Genomic DNA, 23,227 nt, shown 5'->3' on the forward strand with positions numbered 1-23,227 from the left:
CAATCATTTGGAAGGAACCGCTCTGCGCTTGTGCCAAGGCATCGCACTGCGACCCGAGCGTTCTTGAGCGCTGCTGGGAAAGGAGCTCGCTCGGCGGCGCTAAAGGCTGTCTGTTAAGACCCGGCCATGCCTTTAAGCATTCAGTAGACAATATTGGTGCAGGCCGGGCGGGGATGACGATGAGAGATTTAACGCTAAGGCTATTCCTTGGGTAGATGGATAGATTACACATACAGTATCCCTAAGGTCTCTATTAGAGGCACCGGTGTGGTGAAAGAGGAAAATTGAGGGATGTTTCAAGGTGGCAATATTAGATTGTGTGTGTGTGAGTTTGTAATAACGGATCTGAAGATGTTTAGCACATGGGTTCCCAAACTGTGGAAATTAGGGCCTTATATATATATATATATATATATATATATATATTTTTTTTTTTTTTTTTTTATTATTATTATTATTTTTTTTTTATTTTTTTTTTTTAAAGCCTTTCCCAAAACTTGAACCTTCTCAGTCTCAACACTGCCAAGTCTAGATTGACAATGAAGGTATTTGTTATGAGTTAAAAAATCTGAATGCTGAATCATTCGTTACATTTTGATGAATATCTAAGATGTAGTGAGAGTAATGGCAGTTTGGAACACTCTTATAACTGCTGGGTCAAAAATAACCCAATTTGGGTCAAACAATTAGACCAGCCCACTGCATGGGTCAATTTGAGCCAACTGTGGTTTATATTGTACAAAATAACTTTGTTTTTGTTTAGTTTTTGTCTGTTTTCTGTACAAAAACACACACACACACACACACACACACTACAGTATAAGTCATTTTGACACAAAATAACTCTGGTTAAATTGGCCCAAATAGCAGGTCGGTCCAATTTGTTACCAAATTTGGGTTATGTTTTACCCATAAGGGTGTAATACAGGACTCACCTAATCCCTCATGATGATGATAATAATAATAATACCATCATCATCATCATCATTAATAATATTATGATGATAGGGGGAAAAAAAGACCCAAAATTACACTGTTTGGTAACTGTCTGACGCCTCCCTGGGGAGGTGTTCCAGGCATGTCCTACCGGTAGGAGGCCCCGGGGACGACCCAGGACACGCTGGAGAGACTATGTCTCTCGGCTGTCCTGGGAACGCCTTAGGGTCCCGTCGGATGAGCTGGCTGAAGTGGCTGGGGAGAGGGAAGTCTGGGCTTCCCTGCTAAAGCTGCTGCCCCCGCGACCCGACCCCGGATAAGCGGAAGAAGACGGACGGACGGACGGACGGACGGTAACTGTCTTGTCTTTTTCAACAACAGGTTAAATGAGCTAAACTCTTTGATGAGTTGTTAATTCATTTCAAATATTGGTTAGTGTTGTCATTGGCTATGAATTGATCGTTAATTTGTGCACTGAGAAGAGGGATCTGTTCATATGTCAGAGGGTGTATGGCTTGAAAAGAGGAGTGGCTGCTTTAGCATAGTTTTGTGTTGACAGGCTGTCAAAAAAAAAAAGTGACCCGGTAAGGTATAAAGTGTCTTTAGAAAAATAAACATATGTACACGAAAATAGGACATCACAAATTGTTTAGTTGATGATAAATCTGAAATCCAAATATTATGAGGTCAACCATCTATTTTTTGATGATCTGTCTGAACTTATCTTTCACTTTAAAGGCTACTGCTCATCTCATACGACTTCTGGCAGCAAACCGCTGAAGGTACCACTTTTTTAGAATGTCGTACGTAACCTTTAGAGACTTTGTGACAAAAAAGCAAACAAACTATGTCCTGCTTTGAGGTTTATCTGACAGGGTGGAATTCTGTACTTTTCACAGATGACAGAAAACAATCCGCCCTCTCTCGACCCCACATACTTTCGTTCCCTGTTTTTGGAAGCGGCCCAACTCCTTTCCAATTTGTCTTATTGTCTATTAGAGGAGATAAAAATAGGAGGTTCAGAGCGAGACAAACAATCAGCTTTTGTACTTGTATTCACGAGACATGCTCTTTCATTAAAGTAGGTTCATATTGAGAATAATTGGACACATTTACATGGAATCCTAATTTATATTTGCTTCTAAAATGATGGTGTTAAAGTGTGTTCTGGGTACAAAGATGACATGCTAAAAGTAGCAACATGTTCCAAAATCTACAACAGTATTAAAAAGTGTACGTTACCATGCCTGTAGGTTTTATTTTTTTGTAAATGCATTAACGTATTACCTCCTCCTCCTCCCCTAGGGAAGGTTAACCGATAGGTTGATCCAATTTGTCTGCCGAGGCGTGAAATGACTTAATAAATACTTCACATTTCTATGTTGGAAAATGTCAAGGTTTTTCCTGAGAGATGAGGACAGGAGGAGGTAAGGATGTAAAATGACTTTTTCCCCCCCTTTCAGGCAGCTCCGATCCACGCCTGTTAGCGCCAAAAGGTTTATCCTTGGCAATCAACATGAGGACAGACACATACAGTACTGTATAATTCCAAGTCTCTTCACCTGCACTAAAGTGATGATTAAAAAGCCCAAGGCGGATTGCTCCCTGTCACCCGGTGATTCTAGTGGGGAATTCTGGTGATGTGAGTATGTCAGAAACCTGAAGGTTCTGCTTGAAGATCCACGAAGAACGGCAGTCAAATCCTAAAGTCACAGTCAGTGAGCCTCTGCACTTTTAATATATGCCACTCTTTTCTACATGTAGCATGTGCCGCTCGCTTTTTTATTCCTAAATTGGTCTTTGAAATGATGTTCAACTGCAGTTGGCACTCACAAATAAGTATTATAACGTACAATCAGTAGATATTGAAGAGGGTCTTCTGCCCAGATTTAGTCATAACTGTTTAAATTTATTTATTTCCTCAGTAGAACTTTTATCTGCGGATGTGTCTTTGTGAGTGATGTCGCGATTTCTACCAAGTGTCTTTAATCAATTATGTTTTTAAAATCTTATCGTCATGACTGGGATCTCATCAATTTCCACAACAATGTAATCAATTATATTTTTAAAGTCTTATCTCATGTCCGGTGAACTCCAGGTGGGCTGTTTGGAGGGGGCGATCTGGTACCGCCCCTTCAAGATAGTATAAGAATGTTGTGAGTCCGCTGTAACTACACACTTGCGAGAAGCTGCAGCTATGTTCTGTAAACTTGCTTGTGTCCGGAATATTTCTGTAAAATAAAACCTTCGAAGGAACTGTTCACTGATCTCCAGCTTGTATTCAGATAATCAACATTCTCTCTAGCCGAAAGAAAATGAACACGCGAAGAAAAAGATTATTTTCTTCAACAATATTTAAACCACTGTCACTGTCCAATGACAACCTCTAACCCCGGGATTACACCGCATGCGTGTGCGTTGCGTCTCCGCTCCGCTGCGTCTTGACTGTGTGCTCCGGACACGTCAAATTTTATGGACAAAACTCACCGGCTGCGCAGAGCTGCGGTCTGGCAGCTCCGTCACGGACAACTTCCCGCCGTGTCTCGCGTGACCACGCGCGATATTGTGGCATTCAAAACAACGATAAACACACTTTTGTCTGTAGAACCAGAAATAGAGGTGGACTGCAACCTTTGATTTCACCTTTTTTTTCCCTGCCTTTTTTTGTTGGTTGTCCTTATAAAAAGGTTGTGCCGTGTCGTATATTATTTTGTGGCTTTCCACCTCCATGTTCGCCGGTGTTTAAACCGTGAATATTTTACCGACCGCATTAAATACATCAATGATGGCTTACTTGACTTTACACGGTAAGACCGAGATGCTCAGTCCACTGAATCATTCCAGACATGTATGACAAGTCTAGCGCCCAGTCACACCCAAATCTGAAAGTCAGCATAAAGTCCACCGGGTGTCTGAAACGAGTTGATAGTTAAAGCCTCAGAGGCGCCAATACACACTTTAAATAAGTCCGTGTCATATCCCGATCAGAAGCAAGAGCACCAACTGTGGCCGCTGTGGGCTGTCCACTAGGTAGTGCTGGATGAAGGGGAACATCCCGTGTGGGCAAAAACAAGCCCAGTGGCATGTGATCTCCCTCTCATTTATTTGGCCGCATGCAGAACCAAACACACTCTGGCAGTGATTTTTTGACACATGCCTTTAGACTTCTCTGTCCCACTGGTATACTTCTAACCAGGCCGGACTCAAACAAGATCTATAAAAAAAAAAATGTATGCAGTATGTAAAGCAACATATGGGAATTCACCTAAAAAGAGTCTTGAACCAACTGTTCTCAAACCAAGTTTTAATTGGGTCACCCACTGTCAGAGTCAAGTGTGGTATTTTATTTATTGTCAAGCAGGCACACATTTAAAAGGGCTTTTTGATTCATGTTTGGCCAAATGGAGTCACATCTGTTGTGTTGACTATAATTAATATATAATATATAGTGCTTAACAAATTTATTAGACCCCAACCAATGCAAGTTTTATATCACAGCTTCCTCTAATTAATTCACTGCCATTGAAGGCTATAGACGTCAAAAATTCATTCGAACTATTTCTATTAGTTTCAAATTTTCCTACTTTTGTTAACAAGAGTATGAAAGCCTAGATTTTTTTAAAATTGTACACTTAGAACAGATAAAATTTGTGATTAATCGTGAGTTAACTATTGAAGCCATGCGATTAATTACAATTAAAAAACGTAATTGTCTGACGCCTCTAATTTTTAAATAATCTTTTCTTCTTTTTTTTTAATTAGCGACATCAGGTGATTCATTTTTTAAAAATTGTAATTAATCACATGACTTCACTAGTTAACTCAAGATTAATCAGGAATTGTATATCTGTTCTAAATGTACAATACATTTTTTTCCTAGCTTTTCATACTCTTGTTAACAAAAGTGGGAAAAAATGTGCAACTAAAAGAAATAGTTCTAATTATTTTTTTACGTCTATAGTCGTCAATGGCAGTGAATGAGTTAACAGCATTGGTAATTATAAAAAAAATTTTTGTTTTTGTTTCTGTAATCGTTAATACACAAATAAGTAGGAGCTTTTTCATTTGTAATATGAAAACTAAATTAGTGTTATCAATTAGTTTGTAAACATATTGTTTTACTAAACGTCTATTAGAGATTACTAAACATTTGTTTTGTTTGAATGGTTTCTATTTTGCGTTGGTGACCTAATATGTTTATTATGAACTGCATATGTTTATGTTATGGATATATGAGTGATTTTTCTTTTCTTTTTTTCTGTCTTGGTTCCCAAATGTGTCACTCCATATCTCCATCTAAAATCAATTGGCAAACTTGTCTTAAAGAACAAATAATGACACGTTGAGCTTATAATAGATCTGCTGCCAAGTACTGTGACATTCTTTTTTCAACAGTAACTTCCATGTAGTTTTAAAAGAAACATTGCTATAATGGATGCCACTAGAGAGCTTGTGCTAAAAATATCGATACGTGAATATATTGTTGCGGGATGTCTTTGCAACATGTATCGATATGGAGGTGTCAAAATAGATATTGCTTGTTCATTCATAAAGTTTTATGGGGCATCTCTGAAAACTGCTCCTTGCTGTGCAGTGTGCACACATTTTTCGACTAGGCACGGCGTTGGTATACCGGAAGTTCTACGGAAATTAGAAGAAAGAAACATCTTTGCCATCTAGCACGACAAAAATATCAGCTGGGTATACACGTGACCAAAATGAAAATGTATGTAGTGTAAAATATCGCCTTAAAGGCTACGTATCGCGATACACGTGTACCGCGATACGTATCGCGATACACGTGTACCGCGATACGTATCGTGATACACGTGTATCGCGATACGTATCGTATTGTGTATCATGAGAGGTTGTTAGCACATATGAAGACTTTCTGCTTCATAACAAAAACATTATGAATTAACTTTGAAATTATAGTTTCATATATTGATATAAATGCATACAGTCGAGCCTCTGAAGTTGAACAACTTTTAGCTTGTTTCTGCCAACAAAACTTTTGATTTCCAATATGATATAAACATGCCAAACGGCAACTTTTTCTCAAAGCAAAAAATCTCTTGCAGGTAGGTGGACTTCGCTTCCAAAGCCCCTTCCAAAGATTACCAACCATATTTTTATTATGAGTATCTTTATTAGTTGTGTGCCTCAGGGTCCTAGTACATTTCTTCGGGGGCAAACAAAAGGAGGCGAAGCAGCCCCTCCCAGCCATCTCACCAACCCTGACTCCTTGCCTCCACTCCACACGTTTCCATTGTCCTTCCTCCTGGATTCAAAACTCTTAATTTGAACTAATTGCACAAACTAATTTCTTTTTCTTCATGTCTCGGCATTTCTGCCTGTTTTTTTCCCGGCGGGCTCGTAAACACTTTTGGAAACGGGCTTTAATAAGGCTGCCTTGTGAGGGTTTGGGGCCTTTAATGGACACAGGGCTTGTTTGATAAGTCTCCACTTCATCACCGCCTTTATTAATTAAAGTTTATATTACATTAGAAACAAAGTTAAAGCTATTTCCACCCCCATTAATGGGTTCATGTAACTGCATATCTATGGCAAATTAATTGCCATCTCGCTTCCCCTACTGCAATTACAAAATGCTCACCAAATAGATTTTAGAAAGCACATTTGTAATAACAATGAAATCCGCTCAGGTGAAGGAAAAACACAAAACAATTTCACTGATATTAGAAACATGTCGTTGTTTAAAGGTAGAGGAATGCAGCAGGCCTTTGAGAAAGTCAAGAAAATAAAACACAAGGGGAACTTTACCTCCCCCTGATGGCCTTGGGAGAGGTTATTGCTCTCAAAGGAGCTTTTCTTAAGTTCAAATTGACATTTATTTATTTATTTAAATGTACTTTAATTGAAGTATTCAAGGCAAACCGTCATTTCTGATCTGCCAAGAATGAGTTTGCAGTTGGATACAAACATACACACTTTCAATACCTAAAATGTTTTCAATATGGTTAATACTATTGATAATACAAAGATGTAAATATAACATGTCATACTCTTCCACGAGGCATCATTTGCAGACAATAAATTCCCTACCCATATGGTGTGCATGTGTAGTATGTATAAAGAAAGGTTACAATGTGGGAGGAGATGTCCATGAGACAGCAGGGGAGATGGAATGTGGCCTGTCAGATATAATGAATACACAAATATATATATATATATATGTTATTTCAATGCACAGTAGTGACAGAATGGTTGTGTAGCAAACAAAAATAACACTCCCACTGAACATGTTGAACAGAGCAAATACATAAAGAACGCATTAAGAAAATGCTTGGAACAACTAGCACATGTCTTGAGTATTAAATCTGGGCACTGTATTGAAATTGAGGAATAAGCGGTTAAGAAAACGGATGGATGGATAAACTTTTTGTGTGTTAGCCTTGGTTGCTCTGAGTTCCACTCTGTCGCATGGTGTTCCACAGGGTTCAATTTTGGGGCCTCTGTTGTTTTGATTTTGTTTTCTGGCCTCTCCTTTCAACAACAGCACTTACAAACAATAATCAGTTCCTTTGTTATGTCTCATCTGGATTACTGTAATGAACTTAGTTTTCGGGAGTCAGCCAGACCTCCCTCAAGCATCTCCAGCAGGTCAAAATGCCGCTGCTCGCCTCCTAACTGGAGCTAACTGGAGGGAGCACATTACTCCAATTCCGACCTCCCTTTATTTGCTCCCTGTAGAATTTAGGGTTAACTTTTGTATTATTTTTTTTTACTTGTCTTTAAATGTTCCTGCCCCACCTTGCTTGTATAGACTTATCCACCTCTAGGTACCTGCCCTGTGCCTCAGGTGAGTGGACAAGACGATACTGGAGGTACCGAAGACTACGAACAGCCTCGGAGGGGATGGAGCTTTTTCAGTTGCCGGTATTGCGCTTTGCGATGTGTTGCTTTAGCGTTTTATTGTGTTCACTGTTTTTATGTTAATTTATTGTTTTATCAGCTGTGGTTGTTTTTAAAGTGCTCTTATATATTAAGTTGAATTGAGTTGAAGAACAGTGAGGTTATAAGAGTGCCTTAAAGTGCAGGTCAACCTTAAACATTTTTTGACAATAATATGTGACCTAACGAGTCTAAAAATGACATTCTGATTATTATTACATTTGTGGAATAAGAGTTATGCAGCAAAATCCAGCCATTTTTGTCTATCTCAGGGGATCGGCCATTTTGACACTTGCTGCCGACTGAAGATGACGTCAATGTTGATCAGGGCTCAGGCAACGACCAATTATAGTGTTTTCTGAAGCCGCTATGTGATTGGTTGTTGATTGTGAGATGGAAAATAGAATATATAATATAATAGCAATATTACAAGGGGAAATGTCAGTAATACAGTGTAGAAACACAGGAAAACAGACTGCCACCTAGCACCACGTCTTATGTATTTTCATAATCAACACATGTGCATGGGTTCATCATCTGTGGCTCAGGTTCATGGGCACCTTGTAGAGGCCTACAACTGAGCAGTCCTTCAGTATGCAGCCCGCACTTAGCCGAGATTAAAAGACAACAGCACAAGCCTTGGAAGTCATGTCACCCCCCTGTTTACTCCTTGTCGAGACACCAATGAAGAGCTCGGTGCTGCTAAAATGGGCGTCTATTGTGTTTCTGTCTTGCTTTGTGTGTTTGACAAATGAAGTGTATAGCCATGCAGGGTGGGAAACCAGATTGGAAGTGGATGTTCAGTGGCACAATGGTAGCAGGTGCACATGGCTGGCTAATATTTGCACACCGGCTTCTGAGGCAAACAAGCAAAAAAGGGAGGGAAAAAGTGTGTGTGGGGGGTGCAATCTCCTCATAAACGCCTCTTTTAGCGTCACATAAATCCACAGCTAACTTTGAAATCCTTCCCCATCGCTCTTCTTCTTCTCCCCGAAAATCCCCTCAGTGCGACACAATTGCCAAGATGCATCTTGGTGACATTGTGGAGGTCATGACAAATCCTCTGGTGTGAATGTGGTACGCACAAAAAGTGTACTATTGTGAACGCCACAGCCTCCCTAGTCACACTTCACTTTTAGCCACACTTTCACACTGATGGATGTTTCAGAAAAGGGGAACTTTTAACGTTGAGCCTGCGGGCAAATGGATTGTGTTAACATACAATGGACAAGTAAACACAGGTCACGGTCAGGCCAAAGCTTCACAATAAATCAACCCCAGGCATCAAAGCTAAACATTATAAATATTATTTGTGCTCATGTCTAGAAGAGACGTGTATACGGTTTATTTTGGTTTTGGGTATGACAATTTTGAACTGAAAACAGAAAATAAAAATCTGTTTATTTGTTAGTTTAAAAGACAAGACTTTTTTGTGGAGCCTAAAGATTTGGTTTGTCAAAAAAAAAAAATGTTTTGATCAAGATATTGTAAAACCTGCAGTGGCTCATATTAATGCTTTAAACCAACTGCATTCCATGCTCCAAAGACACTAATCCCACTAAGGCATACTGTATTGCTTGTTCAAAACTGTTGATATTCCACGCCAAAAAAGGACGAGGCCAAGTCTAGTGGCTGAGCTGTTAGCTTCTCGCTCGCTATCCCCAACCTCTCTGTTTTGTGGTTAAGCGTAAGAAATGAAAGCTTAATCCGTTGGGATGGAAAATCCATGGCAGGCATCCTGGGTATATGAGGAGCATTAATAAGATGACAACACCGATTCATCAACAGATCCCCACTGTTGCTCCATCAAAGCCTTTACAGAAAATAAATTAAAATAAATAAATAAATACCTGTACATACCTACATACCTACATACATAAATACATATATACATAGACTCCGTGCCTGCATGATGGCTGGAATTGCTTTCATTAAAATCAAGTATGAAAGAGCATGAGGATTCTGAAAAAATGAATAGATGGCAATGTGCCAAGGTAAATAATGTCTGAGGGTTAACACATCAAGGTTAACTATAGAAAAGGCATACTGCTAAAATTACTACTAATTATTACTTCCTACTAATAACAGAAATATGCATACCTATACAAGTGTCACAAAGAAACCAATCACAACCAATGACAACTTGAGAGTCCTGACCTCAGGCCCGGAATGCAATAAAAACATATAATATGTCAATCCAATGAGTCATTGACACTACAGTACATTGGCATAAATGTTAATGCTGTGAAATACAGTGGGTGCACACTGCAAAAACTGAAATCTTAAGTAAGATATAATTTCCTAAAATTAACCTAAATCTGCTAATTTTGCTCTAGTCTAGTTAAAATAAGATTTTTAGACAAGATCATTCTGCTTATTTTAACTCTTTGACTGCCAGACGTTTTCAGAAAAGGGAATGCCGTGGGTGCCAGCCGATTTAAGCATTTTGACTGATCTTTCAAGGTCCACAGAAAATGTTGTGTTTGGACTATGGAAACACACATACTACCGAATGAAAGATTGGACTCTCATCTTTCATCAGAAAAAAAAAGTTTGTTTCTACCTTATTCCGTTCTTCAGTAATAAACAATAGAAAATGGTTAGTTTCACCTCTGTTTTGAAACAAACGCCTTTTAACGTCTTTGGCACTCCTCCATAGGATTTTACTAAACGTTATTTAACGTTTTTTGGCAGTCAAAGAGTTAAAAAATAGGGGCGCCAGGCGATTACAATTTGTAATCGTGATTAATCGCATGACTTCACTAGTTAACTCACGATTAATCACAAATTTTATATCTGTTCTAATAAAACCACAAAAAAATTCTAGGTTTTCATACTCTTGTTAACAAAAGTGGGAAATAATGTTAAACTAATAGAAACAGTTCAAATGAATTTTTGACGTCAATGGCCGTCAATGGCAGTGAATGAGTTAAGATACGTATTGCTTGATTATCGTATTTGATCAAGGAGTCAGCCTTGAGTGTTAACAGCCAGTTGTAAGTACTGTGAGGCTTAAAACAAATATCTTCCACATGTTAAGATGACTAACCAACATCAAAGGCCGTGAACTGGAGTTTTATAAATTGAATTTTCTTTTTTTAAGATTTAGCCTAATTTAGTAATAAGATAAATAGAAACAATACAAGTGTGGAAAAAAACACATCAAACAAAAGCATTTTTTTTTCTTGTAAAAAAATAAAAAAGTGTTTTTTTTCTCTTTCCAGTAAATATAGTACCAGCTCAGTGGTCGAGTGGTAGAGTGTTTTGTACAGTATACCCTCAGACTGCAAGGTTGTGGGTTCAATCCCTGGCTGGGTCATACCAAATACAATCAAAATGGGACCCGTTACCTAGTGATGGGAAAATGAAGCTTCATGAAGCACTTGCAATATCGTTTTACTCCTCTAGATGGTGCTCTTTGTTTAAAAGATTAATTAAGTAATTAATTGAATTTAATTGAATTAATTGAAATTGTAAATTGATTATATTGCATCTTTAAAGAGAGAAGTAAAAAAAATAATAATCACAACTGCTTCATGAAGCTTCATTTGTCCATCACGACCGTTACCTCAACGCTTGACACTCAGGCTAACTTGGCCAAACATAAATGAGGATGTATGAATTTTAAGAAAATAGATCTATATATTACAGCTTGAAAAAGTCAACATTACTTGGTTTTAGTCTAAAAATACTATTTTCAAGACCGCCGTGGGAGATATGGACCTAGTATTATTTTCATTATTTTTTTTTAATCTTGCAGATAAATTTAAGTATAATGTTCTTGTTCTTGTTCTGAAGTGAATTCACTTCAGCCTACGTGGATGACATACAGGCAGATGGCCGGAGAGCGCTGTTGACATATCCACAGTTAGCAGCTCAATTTGGCTGACCTTTTCCTCCTGACTGGACACAGGATTGGTGCAGATCCATGTAGGACTGATCACAGACTGAGAATCATTGGCACCGGGAATCCCTTTGGTCAGGGATGAGAAAGAGAAACTTGAAATTGTCTGCTGTCACGGAACACTAAATGGTAAATTTAAGCAGCGCACTTGCTACAACAGCGAGAGCTCGAATCAATAGCAGACGAGCATCTCCTAAGACTTCACCGGGCCAAGAGAAAATCCATGTGAAGTAGGTAGGAATTGGCAGGTGAGGGGGACCAGCTTGGTCAATACACAAGGCCACTGGCCCAAGGCAACAATCTGACTCCAGCTGCGAGACAAGACCACAGGCCAGTGTTAAACTTTCATTGTGTCGGCCAATGGCTCTCCCACTGCTTCCTCCGCTTGCCACTCAGCGCGACATTCACCTCTTCTTCAGTAAAAACCCCCACCCACTTGATGAAAAATCAATCTGTGAGCTGGACCGGCTGGCATGCACGCCCGAGGCTGGAGAAAAGACTCAGCAGTCAAGATTTTTCCATGCTTAACCGTGCCAGGGTATTATTTGCAAACTAAGTCAGCTACTTCCGCAACTTTGTGCTAAAGCGGACAATATTACATACACATATGCAGAATGTACACTAATCCTTAAAGAAATACAATCCTAAAATATCATTTTAGGAATGACGTGGGGCAAAAGGAATGGACTGATTTCCAATCACAGTTCAATTGTGAAGGTACTGGGAGGGAATTGATCCTACGCAAGCAGCACAAAAGTCTATAATGATGGCTGGATAGGAAGTCCATCTACCAGTTTATTTTCTACAGCCAATCATGTTCGGGGTCAAGGGAAGCTGGGGTCTATACCAGCTGATTTAGAAAGAGAGGTGCTGGTCGGTGTTGGATTTCACTTTCCTTTCTTTTCTTTTCTTTGGTCCTTCCTCGGGTCCCCTGACGGCCTCACGACTCTGGCTGGAAGTGTTCGGTTTAGGTGAACGGTATGGGATTTTTTAATAGGTTTTAGCTGAACTAATGAATACACATACACACTTGCACGCACGCACATACATAAACTCACCCACATACAAAAAAAAAAAAAAAAGAGAGAGAGCAATGATGATGACATCAAATTACCGAATGAACAATACTTAGCTCTAAAAAAAAAAAAAAGAGGTGGAGTATTCCTAGGCCCGGTCGCCAAATAAACATTTCCGGTCACATTCACACCAATGGGGAACTTAGACAGCAACTTATGTACTCCAAAGTTTTACCTTATTACAATATGACCACAGTGAAACACTACAGAGCAAAAGTAATTTCTAAGCCCCCGAGTGACAAAAGACAAATCTACAGTTGAAAATTAACCCCAGAATAATAAATGAGGAGCGGCACCCCGAGGTCTTAATTGAATATTTGCTGGACTCATTTTTGTTGACAATGATGGATGTCGGCCAAAATGGAGTCCTGAACAAACTCATTATTCATATTTCATCACCCCCTACGTGTGACGACTTGGAGTTATTGATTGAGAAGATGATGAGTTTTCGTTGTGCAGCCAAACTGGAAGAAGTTTGACATATTCTGGTCATGTTTGATAAATTAGGCTCATCTTTATGGTAACATTGCATGAACAAATCCATTTAAATCCTTACAGTTCTTCGTTGTTTCGAAACATGACACTGGACAAATACCAGTTTTGACTTGTCCCTTGGAATCGTTTTAAAATTGTCCAAATCCCCTGTTTTGTCCATGAATCAAACCTGGTCACTAGCAGGTTTTTTTACAATGAACCTCGAGGTTTTCCCTGTACCCGCCTCCTTTCAACCACACACGACATTTCATTTCCTCATTCATAAATTCCTCTGCGGCGAGTTTTTGCATAAATACGCCTATAGTTTACAGACGCTCCCCACCTTACGAACGAGTTACGTTCCGGACGATCGTTCGTAAGGTGAATTTGTTCGTAAGTTGCTTCAGTGCTATATTTTGTATTATAATTTATGTTTAAAGCCTATATAAGTATATTGAAGGTTTATATAAGTATGTTTAAGGCTTGTACAAGTAACCTGCATTGGTTTGTACTGAAAAAAACTTTTAATAAAATGGAGAGAATACGTACAGTACTGTACTGTACTACGTATGTTAGAGAGAGAGAGCGAGACACACACACAGTATGTACATGTACGTAATAAGATAAATAAAATGAAGTTTAACTTACTTTTGGAAGATGTACTCGATGCTTAAGGAAATGATGGAGGAGGAGGAAGAGGAGGATTTTATATCATGAGAGATTCTTCGTCGTCGCTGGAATCGGCTTCAAAAGTTATTTCCTGCTTCATGGGGACCGGCGTTTCTTCCTCCTCCTCCTCGCCACGTTGCTCAGCCTCCAATGAGCTCTCACAGCGCCAATCGTCGGTATTAGCGGCGGAAAGAAGCACTACGCGCAATACAAAATCTAACTTACAGCATTTCTTTCCGAACATTTTTCGACATACTGTACGCGCAGAAATGTTCGTATGCACCGTTGTTCGTAACTCGAATGTTCGTAAGTAGGGGAGCGTCTGTATAGCGTAAAGTCCGTAAAGTTTTGTCACGAACATGGCATGTCCGTTTGACAATAACCCTATTGCTGAAGGTGCCGCATTATTGCGCAGGGAATAAAATATTCGTCGTGAGATTGTTATCAGATATGCTGGACAGTTATCTTTTTCAACGGTTACCATTTCACATCACAGTCCCTCACCTACATACACAACTTAATCCATCCTTACATTTGAAAAATTACCGTCGCCGTAGCGCATATCACACCATATATTTTGTTTTGCGCTGCGCTTTTTCTTATAACCGTTTGAATAATGTTTTTGTATTTCATCTTAAGTCAAGTGTGCTTCTCACCTGCAGGATTGCACCGAAATGAAATGAACCGAAAACGCAGTTTCCTTTCTCAGAGTTAGTCTCTGTTTGTTGAACATGCTTTGTGAAATGGACCCCAGGTGACCAGAATTTCTGTGTTATACCTACACAAAAATGTTTCCCAAAAAGTATATTTTCCCCTCCCAAAAAAAAAAAAAACCTGAAACCAGAAACCAGTGTCTGATTTGTAAAATTATCGTTTGGATAAAATGGCCAATCGAACCAAACTTCTATTGTATTTTTTAGATACTGTTAATCAGTAAAGAGTTTGATCCAAACGGTCCATTTTCCATAGCATTTGTCCAAATCACTGAAGCCTATCCCAGCTGTCTTTAGGTGAGAATCAAGTACACACTGAAGCTGTCGTTCATCAACTGCAGTCACATGGGTGATTTAAAATATGCGATTAACCTCAGAAGGTAAAATACTTCTCATCAAAAACACTGAAACTGTGGGAAAAAAATGTCCATTTTATCCTAAGTTCAACATCTTTCAAGTGTTTATGTAGATTTTTTTTTTTCCAAAACCGAAGCTGCTCAACAAGAGTGGCTTCCCTTTGTAAATTTAAATGTCATTCCAACGGGTGAACAGACTTAACAATACCGCAGAGGACTTGTTTCCAGACGCTATTCCTATGGGCAAGCTACACTAAGCGCGTTACCACAGTAAGACGATTTGGAAGGGAAGAAGTCACTCAAGGAAATAAGTCAGATCACAATGCCTGGGAGCACTTTAAGGACATGTCAGATATGCACAATGCGGGGCTGATCGTGGCGCACGGCGGGGCTGATCTCTTTACAACGCCGCTCCACGAGCGTGACTGCACCGCTCGGCGCGTCTTCATTCATGGGATTAAAAAACGGCATGAGGTGCCGCTTAAATTCCGAAACTTGCGTGTGTGTGTGTGTGTGTGTGTGAGAAACCGACAATTTTAAATACATCGTTCAGAGGAAAGAGGTTAATGTAGCAGGTCCGTGGAGTGTTTGATACCGCAATCAACCTAAGGATAGATTTGCCCTTGTTTGGCAAACCGAACACAATTGAATACGAGAAGCAATCATACGAAAGGGAAAACGAGAAGATATCATATACATTGCATTGAATGAGAAACAGGCAATGTCACTACTACGACTAAAGTCATGCAACACGGAAGAGTTCAACCGTGTAAGTAGTCGACCTCCTTTTTCACTCTCCCATGTTGCCATGTGCTGATATGGACAGTTACTTTCTATGGAACTGATTGTTTTAGTGTTTTTTTAAGAGTGGGAGCCCTACACCAAGGGCGTACAAAAACTTTCAGGACAAATACACCTCCAAAGTGGTGCTAAACATCTGAGTTTTAACCATAATGTTACGCAAGACCTCGATTCGTCGACCTCGTCTTTTATTGGAGAGATTTATAGTATTGACGAGTTCTTTCAAGTGTATGTAAAATGACAATAAAAAAGACAGAAGCCGTACCCATATTAAATTGAAGCGTAATGCCATTGAATCAAAATTGAATGGTTCCGCTTCCAAAATCGAACCATCTTTTGTGAAGAGATGCACACACTTATAATATACTAGTGGTGTCAGGCGATTAAAATTACTAATCGTTATTAATCACATGACTTCAATAGTTAACTCACAATTAGTCGCAAATTTTATATCTGTTCTAAATGTACAATAAAATGTACAATATTCAGTTTTTTTTTTTTTTAAGTTTTCATACTCGTTGATACAAAAGTGGGGAAAAAATAAACTAATAGAAATATGGTTGCATCTTTTAGGCATTGATACAGAAATGTCATAATAATTCATCAAATTGAGTTAAAATTTAAAAAGTGGTGCTGTACTGTAAAAAACAAGCATGATATTGAGTTGTTTTGAGGTCATTTTTCTGCCACTAGATGGCATAATTGTATTTGTAAGACGTGATAGCTCAGTGCATTTTTCTTTTCATACTAAGCAGGGCTAAAAATCTCAGCAGCTGCGACAAACACTTTAATCATTTATAATTTATCTGTCGTGCTTACCACTGAGTCCAATGGAACACACTAATTCACTAATTGTACTTTTGCCGAAAAACATGTCATGGTTCAAGAAAATTCCAAATCCAATTTGATCATAATTGTAAATTTATCGTATGGGTCTTTGGACCTTGCTTGTACCATGTACCAGTTGCTAGCTAGCGCTAAGCAAACCTGGGTATTTTTATACGTTGTCTCCCTTGCTAGGACAGTGTGAGAGCTCCTGAAAGATTCAAAATGCACAGCACTAGTTAAGCGCTTCAGATAAGGGATGATTTTTTTTACAAGATGCTCAATAGCGGTTGAAAGTCCCATCGAGCCAATGGCAATAACAAAAATAGGAAGTAGAAATATATATATATTTTTTTAAATCATAACGCCATCCCTGTATAAACTCACATCTCTGGTTAGAAATGTTCCAAAACAAACAAGCTCACCCCTTAATTAGTGGACTTTCCTGCCAGATACAACTGTGCCTTGACTGAATGAAACTCGGGAGTAAAATGAAAGCGGAAATAGGGTGGTACTGTAGGATCCCTCATTGGATGATTAAAAGTAACCTTTGGAGGTATGGAGAAGCTGTTAGCCATGCCCTTTCTTTTCACGGCAAATGCCATCTTGGAACTCCTGGCCTAATGATGCTACAATAGTTGCAAGGCAATTACACCAGCTCTAAATTGATCCCAAAGCTGTGGACCCCGTGTGCGGGAGACGTAGCCGAGGTGAATGCTGATCCAACAAGCAAGAAAAGCAAACAGGCCTCTGCGAGTTGAAGTCATAAACTATATTTTTCTACGTATGAGCTCATTCTGAGGAGTTGAGTTGTAATAAACACTTTGCCCGACATCTGGGTTATATGGAGGGCAGGTTTATAGTTGTGAAAATCCATATTTCCAAGTTTGAAGCTGTTATGAGGATGAAGTGCTGCATCATTTTTTTTTTTTCCCAATGGGATAAATATGCTACCTTTGGGTTTTATTTAGGTTGAAATGTGGCAGAAATCGCAAGCTAACAAGCTATAAGATTAGCGTGAGTCAGCAATTTTATTAAAACCGGACACAAAGTTTTAAGTGAAAGAAGGAAAACAAAAAAATTGAAGGAAAAAAAAACTCTTATTTTCCTCTCTGCCATGAAAAATTACTATGCTGATGATTTTTAACAGTCCTTGTTCTTTACTGAACAGTTTTTACTCAATATTGATAGGTTAGCTCCACATAGCATAAGATAATAACGTACTACCCTAAATGAGCAATGTCAAAACAACGAAAGCAATATAATGTACTGGAATGATGGTACATCACAACTCTCCACAAAATGTAATATTTCAAAAAAATAATAATAATAATTTTAAAAAATGTGGGAAAACAGTAAACTAAAAAGAGCTACTTCCTGTTGTGTCCAGGTTTACAGAAAATATGTAAGGCGTTAGGAATTGAAGAATGTTGTATACTACGTATTAAAGGAGGAACTAATATAAAAAGGAAACATGGTAGAAGAACATATTTTTTTAATCTATCCATATTTACATTTACATTGGAAAATGGCTGTTTAGTTTTTGAGTAAGCCCGTAAACCAACCCCAAATTGAGAAATCAGGCAACACTCAACTTCATGCTTGTGTAAGCAGAGCGGTACAAAAAAATCAGCTGTACTTTGTAACAATTTGCCCCAAAATATTGTTACAATAGCTTTTTTATTTGACTGAAACTTTTTTAATTAGTAGATTAACACCTTAGCTGTTAATAATGGGAACTCCTGCAAGCTTCTGGCCAATAATTTTCAAACTGGAATTGAATTTCCCGCCGTCTTTTTGCGGATGTGACGTCATTTGCGTGTTGCGTACGTGAGGAAGGGAAAATGCTGTTTCATTTTCAGGCCACAGGTGGCAGTAGCGATTCAAAATGATATTTTCTGCATTCAGTAGCTTTAAGTTTAAAATTCAATGTGACTACATGTAAACAGTGTTTGTCTACAAAAACTAAAGAATATGGATGGAAATAAAAAGACAAACTATTGGGAGGAAAAAAATGATATTCACTCTTCGGAGTGATCTCTCTTTACCGTCAGGGAATCCGATGTCTCATAACCGCAATCCAGCATGAGTAGGCAGATGGCCTCCAGTTCGACTGTGACCTGATCTGCCATGAATTTACCATCTTTGCATTCAGCGGGAAACGCATTTTATTTTCACAAAATCATTGTTCTGGCTTTCGCTCAAAATTGAGGCTCAAGCAACAAAAGGATGTTTGGTCCCCTCCGCACACCTTCCTTAAATCTTCAATTCTGTCTTACAAGTGAGGCTAGCAAGAGGCCTAGAGAGCAGAGCAGGTGTACGGCGGTTGGGATCAGTGTAGCGGAAAGCAATGGGATTCCAGGGACATGGCCTGACACTTCCAGTGCGCTGCTCTCGTCTCGACTCCCCCACCAGTTCCCGGCAGAGGCCATCTGCTTGGGTGACACCGCTTGCAGACGGACCATGCCGTCGCATACTCTAAGCCTGTTGTACGGTATTATACAATATCTTTGATTACATATATCACTCCTGAGAATACAGTAGAAAGGAAAATAACCTGGAAATCCTGCCTTTAAAGTCATAGAGCTAGATAAGAAGGACATTTTTTTTTAAATAAATTATCTGGGGGTGATAGGCTATATATAAGCTGTTCTAGCCAATGTGCAATACGTATGCACAAGCAGGATCCTATGGATTTACTGTGCACTGATATAGAGATGCCAATGAGAGCAATCGTGGGGCTTACAAAGTTGCCAGTGTATTGGTTGAAATTAGCTTTCTGTTTAATTAATATTAATTGTGGCCTGACGCATGGATAATTGTTAAGTTGGTAAGTTATGAACTTTTTTCCGGAACTTTGGGGTTTAGTGGTCCTAGTACTGGGGCTTTGCTAGCTATGTGGTACAGCATTTTTCTCCATTTTCGAAACAGCCACTGAAACCAAAACAAAACACAAGTAAAAGTCTTGCTCACACAACAGTGTAATTTACGGACTTTAGAGCGTATTTCCAAACGCATCCTTTGATTCGCCAGCCCATTTCCGTCGTAATGCTCTGTTAGAGTAGCAAAATATCCAGCCAACAGGGTGACACGGTCTTCTTAAGTCTGTGCGGGGCAGGGGGTATGGAAATACTGTAAACTGGATTTGGATGACAATAGCGGTTAGCGTGGCTAGCTTCTGCTAAATGTTATTATTATTATTATTATTATTATTGTATAGTAATAATAATAATAATAATAATAATAATAATAACATTGATTATTATTATTATTATTATTATATATAATAATAATAATAATAATAATAATAATAATAATAATAATAATATGGATTATTATCATTATTATGTCAATCCTGAGCAGTGAAATACACTTTTCAGCAGGGATTTTTCCATCTGCATTAGTCCTACTCTGAACATGCCCACTTTGTTGCCTGTTACTGAACTGTAACCCCCCCCCCTCCCCCTCCACTGCCCCCTCACCATGTTTATAACTTGTTTTGAGGAACATGAAATGGGTATGTGTGCTCCCACTACCACAAAAAAAGCCCCATCTGGTGTGGAAGTCATTAAATGAACGGCGAGCACAGTAGCAGCAGCAGTCAGAGATGCATTAAAGTTGACGTAGTTTGGGATAAACTTTGGCCTTGATAGTCTATTTTCTCTAAAATGGCCAATGCCATTTTTCAACTGATTCTTCCTGGTTTGAGTTTGTAGTAACATGTGGCATGAAAAATATTTTTTGCCCACCCGTTATATTTTTTTTATTCTTTGCCATGGCCGTGCCATTGATATTCAAATCACACATATGGGCTATCTTTTATTAACATGTATAAGTAGCCGCTGATTGAAGGCATAATGTGGGATCTGAACATATGTCTATGATACAGTATGTGCACAAGTTAAAGAGGAGGGAAGTATAATGTATGACAGATACACTCCGATGTGCTGGGTTACTCCGTATGAAATGAGAGATAACATTATCATTTGTACATTGATACGGTGATTGCCGCACACCTCTTGCTCACTCACTTGATCAATAGACAGCAGTAAAGATAAGGAGTAGTTTGGTGTACATTGCACACCAAACTAACAACACTGTATGTTTATTTGAAAAAAATAACCTGGATTGTTGATGGAAAACCTTTTTGTGAAGAGCCTACCCGCATCTACTTTGATTAGTCCGACCTTCGTAACTCACTTGCAACACCTCTATGCTAGCTTTCTTCGTCCTTTTTTAGCGTAGTTAGCAGTGACCCTGTGGACGTGTAGTGTGTGACTGGTGACACAAAGGGCACGTCTTGTGGTTCCAGAACTCAAGGGAGGCCCGGCTCACCTCCCCCGCTGTTGGCTGTTTGCTGCCTTCTTATCCCGCCTCGCCATCTAACCTTCTACTTGCACACACACACACACAGCCTACATTCACATCCATCGTTGAGCACCTTTTGTTTCGCTCACTCTTCTCCCAGTTTAATCATGTGGGAAAATATTTATTCATGCTCTATTGTCATTACTTTGCCTTGGAAGGGTTGATGAGGTTTCCTTTCTTATCTTGCTATGTCGCTTCAAGGTTAACAGCGGTTTAAAGAATAGGAGGAGATTAACATTTGGGTCGTATTGTACAAAAAGAAAAGACTGCATTGTCTTATTTTCATTGGTTGGCCTTTATTCCAGAAACCTTGTGTTTATTCATATTATGTTTAGCTAGTTGGTAAATATGTATGTAAGAGGTGTCAAAACCAGTGTGTTAATTTAAACTCCCTTTAACACCACAATTTTGTTTAACCCCTTACACGCCGACGTCAAAGTTTAGCAGCATTAAGTATTATCAAAATTCAGCAAAACAGCCGGGAGCGAAGGGGGTTGCTTCAGTGAAAATAAATCAAAACTGGATTGATTTTCCCTCAATAAAAAGGCTTTCAATTGACACAGATAGCTAAGTATAAATATTGGAGATTATGTAATCATCAATTACACTTAAAAGCAGTATATTTGCATTAACGTACACCTTTCTTGCCTATATGGTGTGAGTAAATCATGTAATCAAAAAAGCTTCAAATGAAGATCAAATAGCAGCCAAAAAGATTTGATGTAAAATGTGAACTCTTGATTAAATGCCCTCATTCTTTCTCCCACTTGCCGAAGAGTCTTGACTGTTTCTAAGAAGTTTCTTGGCTCCACTGGCAACCAAACAAAGTGGTTGGGGCAGAACACCAAACTGCCAAACTGAAATGACGAAAGCTATAATTCACTTTTGTTTTTGTTTTAACCCTGTCAGTGGATACGCCAAGATATGACGTGATTGTCTGTGATGACTTCTTTTTTTTTTTTGTCTCTCTTTTCAGTCCCTCGCCTCTTCACACAAAGCAGCTTTTCGCACTAGACCAAAAAAGCCCCACGGGCGATTCTTTCATAAATGTATAAATGAGGGGCAAACTATTATGCACAGTGTCACATTTTCTGAAAGTGCAGCCACACGCACAATCATCAGCAGGGTTCCTCTTTTTTTCTGACTTCATTATTTCCTTTAGGAATGAATACAAGCTGGTGCAGACAAGATGACAGTGTAACACAATTTCTCGCCAACGCTACATTTCGGTTTTACCCCCCACCCTCCCAGATGACAGTGGTTAAGAATGACACACATCACACGGACACTTAATCTAGGTCATGGATCTATTAAAATTTCAAAAAGTCCTGCGCTCACGAGGGAGGCGCAATGAAAACAATTCAAACGGATATGGAATGCCCAGGGGGCCCCGCTGTGCCTTCCTTGATGGCCACCACTACAAAGACTGGATGGCATGGAAAACAGGACCAACTAGAGTGCGCGCTGTATTTTGTGGACAGTATGCATACAGCAGTATACAGCCACATCTAACAGGAATACACTTTTAAGTAGACATTTTGAATTGTAATAATTGTAACTCCTTGACTGCCAAAAACGTTAAATAACGTTTAGTAAAATCCTACGGAGGAGTGCCAAAGACGTTAAAAGACGTTTGTTTCAAAACAGAGGTGAAACTAACCATTTTCTATTGTTGATTACTCAAAAATGGAATAAGGTAGAAACAAACTTTTTTTTCTGATGAAAGCTGAGAGTCCAATCTTTTATTTGGTAGTATGTGTGTTTCCATAGTCCAAACACATAATTTTCTATGGACCTTGAAAGATCAGTCAAAATGCTTAAAATCGGCTGGCACTGGGGACAACCCATTTCTGAAAACGTCTGGCAGTCAAAGAGTTAAGCACATTTTTTATTGTTAACTTTCACAAATTAATCACAAATGTTATGTGTTCAAATTCCCTCCATTCATTATCCAAGTCCCATGAAATACTTTACTTTTTTTTTCTTTTTTCCAATATTCTTGTTCAGTGTCCACCCACCTTTCATAGTGATATACTGTACCAGTATACAGTTAAAAAGTGTTAAACATTGAGCATTACACTTATGTATTTTATTTGGGGGGGTTTGACTGTTTTTTATCTCTTTGAAGCATTTACTTAAATTTTTTAACACATTAAAATGGCTAAGTAGATAGAAAAGTATGATATAGAT

The 23,227-nt window shown here is 38.8% G+C and overlaps 1 protein-coding gene across 5 annotated transcripts in view; it reads right to left on the reverse strand.

Annotated features, from left to right (window-relative positions):
• diaph2 (diaphanous-related formin 2) overlaps positions 1–23,227 on the reverse strand; it is a 421,729-nt gene that overhangs the window by 197,007 nt on the left and 201,495 nt on the right. The window lies entirely within an intron of this gene.

The sequence above is a fragment of the Vanacampus margaritifer genome, chromosome 10 (genome assembly GCF_051991255.1).
Source record: "Vanacampus margaritifer isolate UIUO_Vmar chromosome 10, RoL_Vmar_1.0, whole genome shotgun sequence".
NCBI classification, from domain to species: domain Eukaryota; kingdom Metazoa; phylum Chordata; class Actinopteri; order Syngnathiformes; family Syngnathidae; genus Vanacampus; species Vanacampus margaritifer.